Consider the following 17,954-nt stretch of genomic DNA (forward strand, 5'->3'; position numbering starts at 1 on the left):
TCCAGTTTGGTATAATTTTACGACTCACAATGTTTATGTATAATATAATTAAACTAGAACTTATTTAAAAGAACCAAATTAAATAAATATATTATATATTTAAAAATTTATAATTGATAGAAAATTTTAGTAAAAATAATAATTTTTCGATTAATACATTCAAGTAAAAACATAAAATTTGAAATAATCATTTATTTTTAAAGGTATTTTCAATAATACTTTAATAAAATAAAATTAAAATTGGAATTATTAATCTAAAACTTTTTTTTATCAATTGATTTTTAATCTAATTAAACACAAAAATATTTATAATATCATTGTAAAAAGATAAAAAGTTCTTTCTATAAATGATTTTAGTTAATTTATATTCATATTATATTTATTTCTAAGTAAATTTTTATTAATGCCTTAAACACATTTATGTTTATATTTAATATAATTTTAATTTTAATAAAGTTAAGAAATTTTTTATTCGATACAAATTTTGAATGGTAAAATTGAAGAAGAAAGACAGGTTCAGATCTCAAAATTATAGTGTATTGAATATATTGAAGTATGTTTAATAAAAATTAATTATTATTTAAAATTGAAGGCTATTAATAATAAATTGAAATAATTTTTATATTGAGATAATTTATTTACTTTATATTTAACCTTGAATAGGCGTATGTAGATTATGCAAATTTATAATTAACATATTAAAAAGTTATTTCAATAATTAAATTAAAATTTATTTAATTCTATATGGGTAAGGTTTAATATTTCTATTAATCATAACATTTTTTAATTATAAATTTATCGAAAAATAGTTCAAATAAAAGGTTTAAAAATATTAATTATATAAATAGATTATAAATATTTATTTTGTATATTCAGTTTCTAAATGAATAATGTATTCAAGTATTTGAAAATTAATTAATATTTGATAATTAATTAATAAGATATAAATTCCACGTTTCACTTGTTCACTGATATTATTTAAACCTTAAAAAATATTGGAGTAAAAAAGATTAAAATAATTTTTTTTTTACAAGATTCTGTTTGATTATTTCCATTATCATCAGCTTTCTGTTATTTTCAAAAACTATAACTGGCACATGGAGCTTTTATAATGGCGTTAGATAATTAGTTACTAAATATTTAATAGAAAAATTACTGTACGTCGGGATGATATTTTTTATTTCCAAAAATAATGTATTGAAAGAAAACTCGTGTATCTCTAAGCATCATATGCACTGATCAAATTAAGATTTCATCCGTTATTAAAAAAGTTTTATTTTCGTATGACTTATTTCATTGATATTGTCTTATCAATGTAAGTTATTACTATTTAATTTGCAATGCTCGAAATTTAATGTTTTGTGAGATATTCAATGAAAATGTTCATTCTACATAAATTTTGTACAATTGCATTTAGTAAAAGACTTAAAAATAACGTTGATTAAACATTATATATATATATATATAACTTTATGTATAATAGTTTCGTTAGACTATAAATAAATACTTGTAAAATTGCAGATATTTATTTGGGTATTATCATATACTTTACGAGAGATCAAAATTAATCAATACAATCTTATATATTCATTTCCACTCTTATAACATTAAAAAAATATTAGATTATTTTTTATTTTCTTGTTTTTCAGATATATTAGAAATTTGAGGTAATTCTTCATTTCATACAATTTTATCACAATTGGTAAGTTAAATATTTGTAATAATTTTGAATTTGGTTTATTTTTTCTTGAATATAGCATACATTATATATTTAATTTATACTATTAGTTTGAAATGATACAAAAATTATTATTCATCTAAATTTTGTAAATCATGTATAAAAATATTTAATTGTTTATATACTTTATGTATATTATTAGATCTATGTACAATATATTATATACTATATTTTTAATACATGCATATAATGTATATATTATTAACGTTTATTAATGAAAAAATGTTTATACTTATGTATACATTTTAACTGAAATGATCTTACCAGAATTAAAAGATATTTTCGAAAACTTTTAAAACAATACATCATAAAAATACAGAATTGCATTTTAAGAAATATGATTTTAACAAAATTGTTATTTATTTAATTTTAAATAAAATTTTATTGATTTCAAATTGATATTTAATCTAAACCATATCAACAACATATGTTATAATTATATAATTGTAATCTGTAATTGATTGCGATAAGTAGATATTACATTGTTATTTTTTATTTTATTTTTTATATTAATAGAATTATACTTTTTTGTAACAATATTCTTGCAATAATTACAATGATACTTTTCATAATTCTAAATTTTATATATATATATATATATATATATATATATATAATAACTAATTTACAATAATTAAGTTTATCGCTAATTTTAATTATAATAATAATAAATTACCTGATACTATTGCTAACCTATCATAATCGAATTAAATTTATACTATTTTACCGACAAAATGAAATAGAAAATAGTAATTATAAAGACTTTTATAAATTCAAAATGATTTTTAATTCTATACGTTAATTTTTAATAATCTGTATAATTTACATTTTTTAAATGTTTGTAAAACGAGCTCATATACGAAGAAATATCATGAATTATTATTTATTATTATGAATACAATGTCATGTTAAATTATAATTAGCATATACTTGATTTGTAATAAATAATAATTTACAAAACTTTAATGTAAATTTTACAAAAAAAATACTATAAATTTAACTTATTATTTTAGAATATGAAACATAAATTATAATAAAAATTGATGTTTCATAATTTTATGTGATAATTTTAGAGTTTTAGAAATTCTATAATAATTATTCAATAAGTAATTTGTTTGCATACTGAATAACTTTCAAGAAATTGTTTATTAATTTTCAATATAGATAGCAAAATAAGTAAAAAATGCATTACTAAAAATAATATATTAAGAAAATGTTTTCAAAAATGAAAATGTTATTTTCGTTTATGAAAATAAAATAAGCTAATTTTTAATTTGAAGAAAATATTAATATGTTGAAGGAAATCAAATAAATAAAATGCAGTACTACATTTTGAGCAAAGATATTTTCTATTATAGAAATCTATTTTCAAAGGAGAAAATATGATGTAGGATTAATAGATTTCCGTGTAAACGAATGACGTCTTTATGATATCTTCTAATTGAAACTTGTTCTTTGTTAGAGCGAATGGTTCAGCTGCTAAAATTTATTTGTTTGACATATACTATATTTAAATTCATACATATGTTACATTAAGAGCTTAATCAAATGAATTTAAATTTTTAAATATTATTTATATAAATAGTTTTTATAATAATATTATATTGCATTTATTATTATTAGTTGACAAATATAGAAAGTTTTCACACAATATTAGCATAAGGATAAAATCAACTTTCATTACCATCAAATTTAAACAAATAATTTTTATACTTAAAATACATTGAACTATTTTGTGACAATGTGATTGTATGCTTTATTATCACTCATACGTTAAAATTTAATATCACGATGTTTTATGAATGTGCTATAAAAACTGAAAATTGTCAAAGTAACAGGCAATAAATTTTTGAATACTAAAACTTTTAAATTCTATTATTATCGCCTATAAGGTTAAAGATATCTTGATTTTATGAAACTAAGACGAATTTATTATAATATTTTCATTATTAATTATAAATAGTAAAATTCAATTTATTTTTGCAATATGCATTTGAAAATCATTAAGCTTAATAGAATAAATTAGTATTTACTAAAATCATAATGAATCTCTAAATAATAATAGTATTAATAGTTATTAACAATTAGTATTAATAATTAGTATTAATAAAGTATTAATAATTAGTAAATAATAATACACAATCATTACTGCACAAAGCTAATAGTTTAGAATACAATTTAACATTATGTTTAGTATACTTACTTCATTGATATTATAATCCATTATTCTAATTATACAACTATTCGCGTCTAAAAAACATGTTTTTAATTCTTGATAGCTAAATATCTAAACAGTATGTCTGATACATTTGGTTATAAATAATATTTATATTTTCATATTCAGTGAATTAATATTTAGTATATATTGTAACTGAATGTATATTATAAATTGAAAAAAGGTTTCGTTATGTCATATTTAATTAAAAACAATTTAAATAAATACTTCAGAAATCAAACAATAGTCTTGTTTTGTTATAAATTCGTATATTACATTATTCATATAATATTAAAATTTTATTGAAATTTATGCGAAAATATGATTAAAATTACATGAATTTTTATCTACCTAAAATGTATTTTTTAAATTATAATAAATGTACACATATCATAAAATTTTATTTAAAATCTAGAATACTTAAAATAATAATTTATGGTAATTATAACAATAAATACTGTTATCAAAGAATAATTAATAAACATAATTATTTCATTTAAGTAAGCTTTTATATACATCTTATTCATTATATATATAGATCTTATCTAAATCTGTTTTGTTATATTATTTTGTTTATTAATTATATGAAGGATTTTTTTTTGTTCATATTTCAACTAAAATTTTCTTAAGATGAGAATTTTTTAAATATAGTAGTAAAGCTATCAATCAAAAGAAAACAGCTAACACTATTTCTAATAGAATTCAGCAAGAAAGTGATAATACTTTCAGAATTAATCCTTGCAAACTATATCACAGAATATTTATAATTATTTTATGTACATTAGAGAAACACAATATATTAAATCGATGTAATATGTATTAAAGTGTTTTATTTGAATTTCTAGGGTGAAATTGTAATTGAATAGGAATAGAAATTATTTCGTGATACAAATTTTTAACAAAGTTCGTTTATTATATTTTGTATATTTTGTATATTTTGTATAATAAATGGATTCTAGAAGAAAAATAAAACTAAATCTAAATAATTATCTTAATATGAAACTATATATATATATGAATTATATATATGAAACTAAGACTATATATAAAAAATGAACTTAATAGTTGTGGTTAAAAAACAATTATGCTTATTGCTAATATTTATTCAATCCTATCTTAAATGCATTACTAAGATTTGCTTTTCAATTTTTTATTTTTACATTATACTCATATATTCATATTATTAAAGTTTTGTAAATATGCCCGAATAACTTCATAGAATTAAGGAAACATTACTTTCTATTAATAAAGAACTTTGTCCACCAAAATTATATATTCAATTCTAAATGTATTTACACGATACCTTTTCATGTATTACAGCACCATATACTTGATTCCTATATAATAAAAATGAAAAGGTACTGTAAATAAAATAACATATGGACTAACGATAAAATCATATAATAAAAATTAAAGTATGCAGAAGTGTAGAACGTGACTGAAATACTTTATTTAGTTGTTCACATAATCAACTGTGTATACAAAAAACTTATTTATAAAAAGAGAGGATGATATATTTTTAAATATTTTTGAAATAAATTAAATATCTATGTATTATTTTTTTAAATGCTATAATCAATGCTATAATCCAATATATTTAAAATCATCAGTGTTTTAATTATTCGTTCGCATCTTGTTTATTGTGTCATTATCATTTTATTTTATTTATAATTATTTTTTTTATTTTTACTTTACTAAATTTTAATTTATAAATTATGTATACATAAACTCTTATATTATTTAAAATTATCAATTATCAATAATTATAATATAAAATGTTCTTATATCATATTTTATAATATTATACCATTTGTATATTATATCTCATAACATTTATGTTATTATATTGGTAGAGTATCGTATAAATGTTTAAATATTCATATTAAAAATGGAAAACGCATATTCTGAGAAAAACGGTTTAATATTTTTGTGTTATAAGAATAAATGCTTAAATTAAATATTTTTTCAAAGTAATTGATATATGCATTATTGATTACTTTAATTCATCACCAATTATTTGTCAAAATAAAATAAAAATTGTATTCCAACACGAATTCACCTAGAAATGGCCGAAGCTGTAATATTGCTAGTGACTGGCATTCATATACCTACAATTCGCAGCTTAATTACACGCAGAAGTACTCGCCTCAACTATATATGTATTTTTATCGATGATAGTTCCCTATATATAAATAATTAAGTTTTTATTTAAAATATAGGTAATCTGTCTCTCCATCTATCTCTGTCTTCTTTTCATTTCCTTCTTAATTATTTTTATATATATACTTTCCATTAATTCATATGTACCAATATTATATGTCGGAAATTCATAATAGTATATGTGGTAAATAAATATTAATTTAGTTACATAAGCACGTATATATTAACTCTCTCTCGCTCTTTATTTCTCTTTTTATCTTCTTTTTTTGGTTAAATGACTTTCCTGCAGAGCTTTATGTGAATTCTATGGTTTAGATGAAATCTCCATTACTTTTTTTACACACACACACACACACACACACACACACACACCGAGAGGGGGGGGCGAGAGATAGGGAGGGGGAGAGAGGCAGACATAAATCGAGAGGGGGGGGGGGGCGAGAGATAGGGAGGGGGAGAGAGGCAGACATAAATATATATATATATATATATATATTACGCATTCGTATTACTAAACCATCTGACTATATTTCTCTTTCTAGCTTTTATTTCCTTATATCTAATTTTTGTTTAGAAAATAAAGGAATAGAATTTATGAATTTATTTCATATACTAATATTAGATAAACTCATATTTTTCCTTAATTTATTGTTCATAAAAATGTATTAATATTGTTAATATCAACATTTATAACTGTTTCAAAAAACCATAGTTTATATTCAATTGTATTTATAATACGTTTACAATTTTGTTAAATTATATTTTTGAATAAAATAACAAAAATTATTATATTTTTTTCTAAGAATGATTACGATATTACAATTTTTCGTATATATAATAATTATTGCATGTTTTGATAAAGCTTGATTTTTTATTAATATTGCTCAATTACGGTTAATCACATTTTATATCTATTGAATTGATTTATCTATAATTATACTAAATATCAATTTCTATGTAAATTATATGAACTCGTTTAAAAATTTAATTTTTTCATACGTTATATATGTATGAGGCATTCTGGTTGATTTAATATTATTATTTTTTATAACATATAAGGTTATAGTTATGACCTTAAAACAAAAGTATAACCTTCGTAATATAAGATGAAATCCTCAAAAAACTTCGCTAATGTAACAACGTGAAAGGAATATTCGCTTTTTTATAACAAGGAAAGTAATGTAAACTCCCAATACGACTATGCGCAAAAAGTTACATAACGGGAAACAAATAATATGTATAAGTTTTGAAGTGATCACAAGATACAATAAAGATAAAACTTATGGAAAAATATTGATCAAATAATGTAATTCATAAAGTTATTCATCTCATATAGTTCAATATTTTATAGAATATATTTATTTATTTTTTAAACTCATTTAAGTTAACTCATTAAATTTAATTTAGTGTAACTTCTAATTATTTTCTAGTCAATAAATGAGCTAAAGAAGAAAAAGGAAATGAAATCTAATAAAAATATTATCTGATACTATAAAAATAAATTCTCGGACTGTTCTAAACAGTCGAAGTGAGTGGACCGTTCAAAGGTTAATCTTTAAAGACGAAGTAGTTCTTTTTAAGAATATGAGTAAATGTCAAATACTTTTCCTTTTGAAATATGCTAGGTGTTTCTTAAAAGTTAATCATGCTAAAGGAATCATGAGTTATCACTTAAAATATATCCAATAAAGAAGATCACTATTTTAATACTATATTGGATTTTCTGAATTTTTATTTTTTTATCATTATAAGTTAATAGAAAAATTATTTTGTACTTATTTCCTATTTTCGTAATGGAATAAATTATTTATAAAATTTTAGAACAATAGTATTAAGAAAATAAATACATTCTTTAACTTTTTATATTTTAAATTTGAAATAACCAATACTTTAATATTTAATATTTAATATAAAATATATGCCACAAAAATATCGTATTTATCGAAATAAATATATAGCTTACATATTTACTTATCTCAATACTTATCTTAAAAATCAAGTATTAAATCGATATTGATAATAAATAAATAAATTACAATTATATAATATTGAATAAACATGAATCGATAAATTAATTTATATTTCATGAATGAAAAAAATTAGAAACTAAGATTTTCAATTTAATTTAGAATAAGCAATAAAATATAAGAATCGAAAAAACAATAATTAATGTTAATGAATACCAGGAGTAAAAGATGAAGAAAATATAAAGTCAATAAAAAGTCGAAACGGGGACACGATAGGACGGTAAAAATATTGTGGAAAAAAAAGAAACTCGACAAAGCTCTTGAAATCCCGACAGTGACCTCGCATTGAGCTACTGTAATACGAGAGCTCAGAAGCTCCATTTCGTGCAAAAGGGCCTCTTTGCTATATGTGAAAGAGAAAGGGTAAGAGTAAATGAATGAAACAGTGAAGGAGCGGACAATCTAAAAGAATAATACAACAAAGTATGGAACAAAAAGAAGTTATAGAACATGCATGTACAATAAAATATTTAATAGTAATTAATATAAGCTTAAATAGTTAAATTAATTAAAAAAAATTTTAAAAATTAATCTAATATTAAGAAAATTCTTTTTAATTCTAACAATACTGTACGCAAGATTAAGCCTGAATTAGTTACAAATCGAACATATATTTATTTAGTAAGAAATTAAAGTTTTTATTAAATTTTCAAATAGATTATAGAAAAATTTATAACTAATAACTCATTTCATTAGTGCAGCTAGTGCTGGTTGACTTTACTATTTATACATACCATTTCCTTTCAAGAATATAGTTTAATCTTATAGATAATTGTTTTTAATAATTTTCGGTCGATGAATGATAGTAAAATCTACTTTGTGACTATGTACTAATACATGTGTGCATGAATTTTTATACAGTTAACCTGGAGATACTATTCTGCTATTCATTCTTAATGTTAGTCACCGTTGGTCTTCTTTTTTTCTTCCTATCATGCTAAACCTCCATAAATCTGTATCCTACTTCTGATACCATTATATGAGATGTAGATGTGGGAATGAATTATAATCAGTATGGAATATAATATACGAGTTGATCAAATAACTACCTTATATTCAAGCTTGCAAAACAGATTTAAACTAGATCATATGAACGTATCAGCAACTCGTGTGTCGACTATAAATTTACTCCCTATCGAGTTGTTCTATTCTTCTATACGTAATTACATGGATAACATATTATTTTACTTTTATAATCATGCATATACAAAATGTTTTAATTATCTATTAAAATATGATATTAAAATTTTGTATAAGACTATAATGAATATACTTTTATTTTTATAATTAATTTTTCCAATTCTAGTGAAAAAAATATATGTATATACTGTTTTAAACTAACTTTTTATTTGAAGATATTTTGTAAGTTATTTGCTTATTATTGGAAATTTTTAATTTATTTATAGAACAGCTGTTTTTTATTAATTTATCTTATTAATACAAATTTTTATATTTTATCCTAAAAAATATTTTGAATTTATTTTTTCTTAATATATGAGTTACTATTGCTTGTCATTATATGAATAATTTTACAAATATTTATAAAAAATGTGAAAAGTCAAAGCATTGCTAGCATTCGTATTATTAAAAAATCTCTCTTTTTCATAAATCTAACATAATATAATTTTTGCATTAATGTTTAATACGAAAAATTGTGCACTCTAAAAACAATTCATTACCTGAAATTCTTAATAAAAGTAACGTATAAAACTTATCCTTCGTTTATGAAAAACCAACAAATTTACAATAAACATTTTATTAATAGAAACTCTTTTTTGTTAATTATCGTTTTTTTTAATATTACGTACAATCTCAGGATCAAAATGAAAATATGAAACGATTTCTGAGTAGAATGACAAATGTTCTTAAACGCGTGAGATTAAATTAAAATTAAAATAAAGTAATCGTATTAATATTTCTGAATAAAAAATAATAAATATACAAATAATAGAGAAAGAATAAATATTATTATATAGTAATAGATGTTGAATATTAAATATGTGTAGATCGTTGCTCCTTATGCATCTAGTCAAGGAGATGTTAAAAGTAGTGTATGTTCAATCATAAGATGAAGAAGGTCTTGCGGATGTGCATTGATATTTAGTTGCAACACTCGACGAAGAAAATTGACTATTCTTGTATTTATATGGCATCGATTTCGAGATGCACTTTATGTTTGTTCAATATTCCCTTGACGATATTGTTTTTCTCTGTGGTAAAGTTGATCCATGGATTCATGGACGTTGCCTTTGACATTCTAAGCAAGTAGCCGATACCTGCAAAATTAATCAGATTGATGTGAATAAACTGTCAAGAATCTCAAAATTTATTAGAAAAAATTTTGAAAAACCTTCATTAAATTAGATACTATAAATTTCAAACATTATCTATAATAATGTAATATTATTTAATATAACTATATAATCAAATTGTGTGAATATCGCTAATTCTATAATTATGTTCATCCATGGATTTTTAATAGATGATTTATTCTTGATTAAATTAATTAATCTTATATGCAAATTATATAAAATCAAATTTGCTGAAAATGTGTCTTAAATAAATTTCAATAAAGACATCTGAAGATTATACTGGATTAAGAAGTTAAATTAAATATAATTACTCATATATTTTATAGATATTTTATAGTTAAAGTTATTAAAATCATTTTCAAAATCACTATTTCATAATATCATTGTGCAATAAAAAATAAATAATTTACTAAATTTATTTATTACAAAATTTATAAGAAGACTTCAAACAACGAACTGGGACAACAAATATTACAACAAATAAACAACAAATTTTAGGATTAATTTGAATGTTTTAATTAATTTCATATCATTCTGTGTATATTTTTAAATAAATTTAATATTTTTGTAAAACACGTTGTATTTTTATATTAAATATTCGCTTGTGCAGTTAAGTTCATTGCTGTATAATAAATCATATAGATGATAAAATTTCTATAGTCAATTCTCCTTTATTTATTTCGAATAAAGACGAAGACCTCATACTCACGGATTTGAGAAACGCGACAGTAAAACAAGCCAAATTATATGTTTAAAGTAATTTTATTTTTCTACAGCACGTACTATCATTTGACTGTATAGAAGATTTTGAAGCCATAAATTCTATTAAAATCATTGAAATCTTAAATACAGAAATGTTTTGAAAGTTATATTAATTATATACTAAACCCTCTAAAATTTAATGAATTTTTATTTATAAAACTATTTTAATTGCGTAAGTATATTATGTATTCTATTAATATTCCTTTTAATTTAGTTTACTGTGAGTATATTAAAAATAAATTTTATACGTATAAAATTATTATAAAATATTATTTCTGTGAGAATATTTGAAGATATTTTAAATGAACATAGTTTCTTCCGTATTGTTATTATTTATTTAGGATTTGAGGCTAGATAAATTCAAAGAATTTATTTAATTAATTTAATTATAATGCCTTTTTCGTTTTACAAACATGTATTTAAATAATAATTTAACTTTGATACACTCAGATTATAAAATTTTATTTAATATTATGTAGAATATTAAGAAGAATATTAATTAAAAAAATATATATAAAGGAATTTCAATAATTGTGTAAAGATTACTTTAGTTAGATGAATAATGATATATAGTTTTATATCCTGTTTTTTAATGTCTGTATATGTAAACATTTTTCTAAACTAAAACACTATATATCTATAAATTTTATTTATAGTGAGGGGAACGTTTAAAAAAAAAAAATAATAATAAGAAGAAGTCAATAAAAACTTTATCAATTTAAAGAGAATGATAATGGCATAAATACTGCTTTCTAAAATTAAAATCTATCGTTTAAATTTTGTTTCACTATATAATTCTAGTAAATCGTAAAATTATTTACAAATATATTTTACGCAAAATAATTAAGAATATTTATATTGATAAATATATTAAGTCACATATTATTAAAAAATGAAGTTGTTTTCTGTAGAATAATTTCCAATTTTTGTATAAATCCGTATATTTATTTATCACAAATGAAAAACAATTTTATACAATTTTATACTTAATGAAATTGTTCGAAACATTCATAATTTGAAAGTTGTATATTCAATGTTTGCGATATCACACAGACTAATAATATTTTCCTAATATATATTTATTTTAATAATATTTGATATTTTACGGTATTAAAAAACGAACTTTTTTTCTTAATATTTTCAGACTATAAATATTTTTCAATATTAACAAATTTTTTCCACACATACAGTATTATTCCACCATACTATTTTACTTTATACGGAAAAAATTCAGAATGCAAAATATATTATCTCTCATTATAAGAATTTGTATAAATTTAGCTTTAATAAGATCTTTACTGCACCTTATTAAATGATAAAATATGGTAGATGATATTTTATAAATACTTTAGAACAATGATACACATATTTTATGTATGTTATTGAAAAGGCTAAGATTACTTAGTGATTTCGGCTTAACTGTTTGTCGTCTTTGAGTAATACTAAATGAAATGTTATAAAAAAACTCAAAGAAAGATAAAGTTTAAAAAAATAATGAAAAATATATTAAAAATAAATTATGATTTATAATAAAACAGCTCAAAAGAACTAATACTTATTAAAAACATTTGGCTAGTATCAACTATATATATATACACAGATATATTAAATCAAATATATTACTTTTATCTGATTTATGCTGTTAAATATTTTGTGAAGATTATATAAATAATATACAACTTCAAACTGATAAAACTCTATACTTTCATTTTCATATAAAAGTACTTTACATACTTTTAATACTTTACATAATTTTACTTTATATAATTCAAATTCAAATTCAAATTGTATTACATTCTAGTATATTGAATTTATCTGAAAATATTAAGTGTTGATAATGCATTTTATTAATTACTATATTTATTTCTAAGTATGTGTATTATAATCTTGTAAGAACGTCAATATTTAGATCATTCGTGTTTTTTTCTTATTTTTTTTCCGAAACATTATTAATAATAATTAATATATATATATATATATATAAGAAACTTATTTTACAGTACTATAATTAATTCGAGAATTAAGATTATATTAATAAACAGAGAATGATTTCCTTAAGTATAGCTTTAATGTATATCATGAATGATATTATATGTATATATTATTAGTAGATTTTAATAATAATATGAAAGAATTAATCAACATATTCGAATATTAAATTTTTTGTTTATAGTATACTAAATTATTGTTTATTATATATTTTTTATTATATATATTATTTATTATATATATTATATATTATTTTATTATATTTATTATATATATATTATATATATTTTATTATATTTATTATATTTATTATATATATTATATATATATTAATATATAATATTAAATTCTAAATATTAAATTCATTGTTTATTTCTTATATTGCTTATCGAATACAAGAATTTATGTTAGACTCATATACCATAAAAATAATAGAGATTTCTTCGATTAAAATATTTGCGACAAAAATGTAATATAACAATAAAATCTTAAGTTGTAATATGAAAAGCCATAAAAATTATTTTACAATGAAATGATTATCGTTACAAAATTATTTATCGTTTCATTTTAATAAACATATTTTAAATAAACACTATTACATATTAAATATTAAATTTATTCGATGAAACAAACAGCTTCGTATACTCTGTTCTAAGTAGATATTTTTTATAGCCATACCTCTATATTAATAGAAATCTCTATCAATTTAGAATTTATGATTTTTAGTAATAGAAGCTGAAATCATAGTGGTAAACTTGGAAAAATGAACTCTTGAATTTAACTTTACTCACATTTGTACATATCGAACTACCAGTCACAACTCGTTCATATATATTGTTCACTTCCGACCTTGATATCTCCTGTAAGCTCCGACGTAAATTTGCGATCGATTCCTGAGATTCAGTGAATATTATGTAGTCGACGTTGCTGTCTAGTTTACTTGTAAATGTAAGTAATGAGCTTATACGTTGCATTAAGTTCCAGTATCTTTAAATGATGTTAGGTTGTACCAGGTTAAATTGGAAAAGTTATATACACTAAAGGTGGATGACATACTTGTAGGATTATTACGCTTTTCATATTGTTGTATAATATATTAAAGGAGCAACTACATGAAAGGTTAAAAAAGTATTTGACTCCTAGAACTAATTGTTTTTAGGTCATGTTCTTTTTTCAAAAGAAGATAACATTAATAAGTTTTTCAGAATTCAATCAACTTCAAGTGATAGAAAGCCATTCTATTTAATTTTCATTGCAGAAATTTTAAATAATTTTAATAGATAGTTGCTATTTTAACTCGATATTTTATTCCAAGTATCTTTTGTCTTTGAAATAAGTTGCTACTTTAGCCTAAAAATAACAATGAAATTCAGTATTTTATCATAATCTGTAAAATGTAAATTACTAATATTTAGTTTTGAAATACAGATTTTATACAAACAAATGAAATACCCCTGTACTTACTATATATGTGTCGGAACTACAGAAGTTATGAAACGTAAATTGCAAATGTCGTGCAACGTAGCACAATTCTAAGTAGAAAAGTTTGCAGCTGTTACTCTATGAAGAATGGCTGTTGCAATAATTGAAAGAAATATACCCTGTAAAAAGAAAAAAATCTTATATAAAATAAAAAAAAATGTTACATTGGGATAATAGTTGAATAATAAATAAGCTATAGTTATTATAAGATTATAAAATCTTAATTATGATAGAATATTGAAAATGTAAAAATGAATCATGCAAATTGAAAGTTTTTATTGAAAATTGATATAATTCCTTATGCAACTGACAGGTGAAATGAAATAAGAAAATAACTATATAGAACTAAAATATTAACATATAAATATTGAATTGAGTTCGATCATCTTTGAATAATTTTTTCCAATGAAATTCAATATAGATTTTGTAATATAATGCACTATTATCATTTTCAGATGTACATTCAGATTCCCTATTGCCAGTCTAACATCGTAATTCCACTATCTAACCTACTAGTAACCGGTGCGCTAAATATAGTTGAAGGTAGATGTATAATATACATACCTATAGGTCAAGGCTGTATCACACAAATGAAAAAGATTTATTGATGAATAATAATAAATTAATATTTTAATCAGAATCATAATAATAATAATCAATCATATTATTTATCATAATTGATCAATATTTAACAAAATTGACCTTCACAAAAAAGTTTCAATTCAAAGTTTTAATATTTTATACTATACTATAAATATTTTTAAGTGAAAATAAAATGGAAACAATTATAAATATAAAAATGTTATATTTTATGTTATATTCCATATTACGAATACAAAAAGTAATTTAATTAACGAAAAAGTCATTCCATAAACATAAATGTCCTTATCAAACAGAAATTAGAAAACTGATTTAAGGTTTTAACTCGACTATTGTTTGGTCATTTTAAAAAATATTTTCATAGAAAATACTTTTAACTAAAATATAGATAAACTAATTAAAAAATGTTTAAATAAATGTTTAAAATTGTTCTTTATCTATCTGTTTTAAAAAATGATTAAAATTCGAATCTTTTATTGTATTGGAAATTTTTAATTTCAAAATTTAATAAAAAACAATTTTTTATTGTGTACATTTAATTAAGAATAAATAATAATAAATACGTGATGATTCATAATTGTCGTACAAAAGAACTAAAATAATGAAAAAATATAAGTATAAATATTCCATAGATATATGAAAATAAAATAATAAATATATAGAAATCATCCATTAGATATAAAAAATTTATAGCATGAAAATAACTCCTAAGTTTCAATATTTTAAAGGCCAAAAGTCAGTTAATATTTTATTTCAATTTCTTACTAAATATTTTAAAAAATTATATATGTTATGTGTAGTAACAAATTAATTAATAATTTATGTAATCTAGTTTATAGTAAAACTATAACCAGTCTTTTTTAACCAGAGCAAATTTTCAAAACTTTAAAGTATAATGATTAAGAATATTACTTGACATCATATTATGTAATACATATGTATATATAGATAACATGATTAGTCTTGCATTTTTTAAGATAATAGTTATTTTCTTTTATAAAATCATTGAATTTTGTCGAATAATTTATTGTTCTTTAAATAATATAATATTTAAAAAAAAATTTTTTTAAGGCAAATGTATATTAGATACAAAATATTTATATTTTACCAATAGGATATTATAATATAATAATTTTAGTTGAATTACATGCTATTCAAAAATAATTCAAGATTTTACATAGTTTTTACATTTTTACAATTTATATAATGGTAGAAATTGATTGAAAATGAGAAATAATCTTATAAAGAAATAATATGTTATTTGAATTTTTAATTAAAAGTTTTCTACAATAATTTTTTGACTCTTTTTATATATATTGTAGCGATTAATTAATAAATAGCAGAATTTTATTCAAAAGTAATATTGCAAAAGTTCCCCTGGAATTAATTAAAGTTTATATCATAAACTTCTGAAGAATAAATTCTTAAAATAATTTATATTTTAAATCATTTTAAAACTTTACTATTGTAATGTTTTAAGAACAGTAAGATGTAAAATTACTATCTAGCCCGTTTTATATAAAAATTGGAAATTTTGACTAATGAAGAACTCTTAATTTTTATTAAAAATTTACAGTTTTATACTGTACATCTTTCCTTTTTATCCATTATTTTGATACTTTAATGAGACATTTTATCGAAAACACTTTTTATTGACAATTTTAAGATTTATAATTAATTTTCTTCATAAATTATTATTTAAGTAATATATTTTTACTTTGATCTAAATAGGAAAATATATTTTACATAATATAGATTTTTATTATTGAGATATAATTTGATGAAAATTTTTAAAAAGGTACATAAATGTTTTTTATAAGAATGTTTAATTAATACATTTAAGAAGATTCATGCAGTTTAGTAGACCGAGTCTGACCGAGCATAAAATAATACTACTACTAATAGTAGCGCTAAATTAAGATACATATACAGATAAATATCAGTATTTTATTTAATGAGTATTTTATTGAATATGATTAAATATCAGTTATATAATTCTATTATATACTGAAATTTTGCAGACTTTTTAAATTTTTATTTTTTATATTTCGATTTTCAGAATCATATGTCGATGTCATAATAGTTCCCAATTTTATTAATACATCGTTAGATTTTATTTTAACATTAATTTATGTTATTAACATATTGTAAATTGACTCCTTCGATAATCTTTTGGGAAATATGATTACTTTAATACTTACTCGTTTTTTCTAAAATTATAGAGAAATAATTAATGCATTTAAAATTTATAGCATTTCATTAATTTATTGTATTGCATTATTTGACAAATCATTCTTACCAAATATAAAAAAAAAATTTGAATAATTCAAATTTATTTTTGTAACTAAATATTGAGTAATACTAATAATTTTAATAATCATTGTCTTAGATATTTAAATTTTTTTTTCACTCGTGTTTCTATTATGAAACTTTTTAGATGTAGTTTAATACATATAGATCCAATGAACTTTGTTTTTGCTTTTTTCATGTATTATATTCATCATCAATAAAAAATAAGTACAAAGCCATTAAATATGAAAAAACCCATATAGTTTAAAGTATTAATTGTCGCAGTTTGAAAATGTATATTACAAAATATTACAATTGGTTTTGGTTACCTATAAATATGGATATTATTAATTTTTCTAAGACATTAATTTATTTCATAA

This window comes from Ceratosolen solmsi, unplaced genomic scaffold, assembly GCF_000503995.2.
Source record: "Ceratosolen solmsi marchali unplaced genomic scaffold, CerSol_1.0 scaffold10, whole genome shotgun sequence".
NCBI lineage: Eukaryota > Metazoa > Arthropoda > Insecta > Hymenoptera > Agaonidae > Ceratosolen > Ceratosolen solmsi.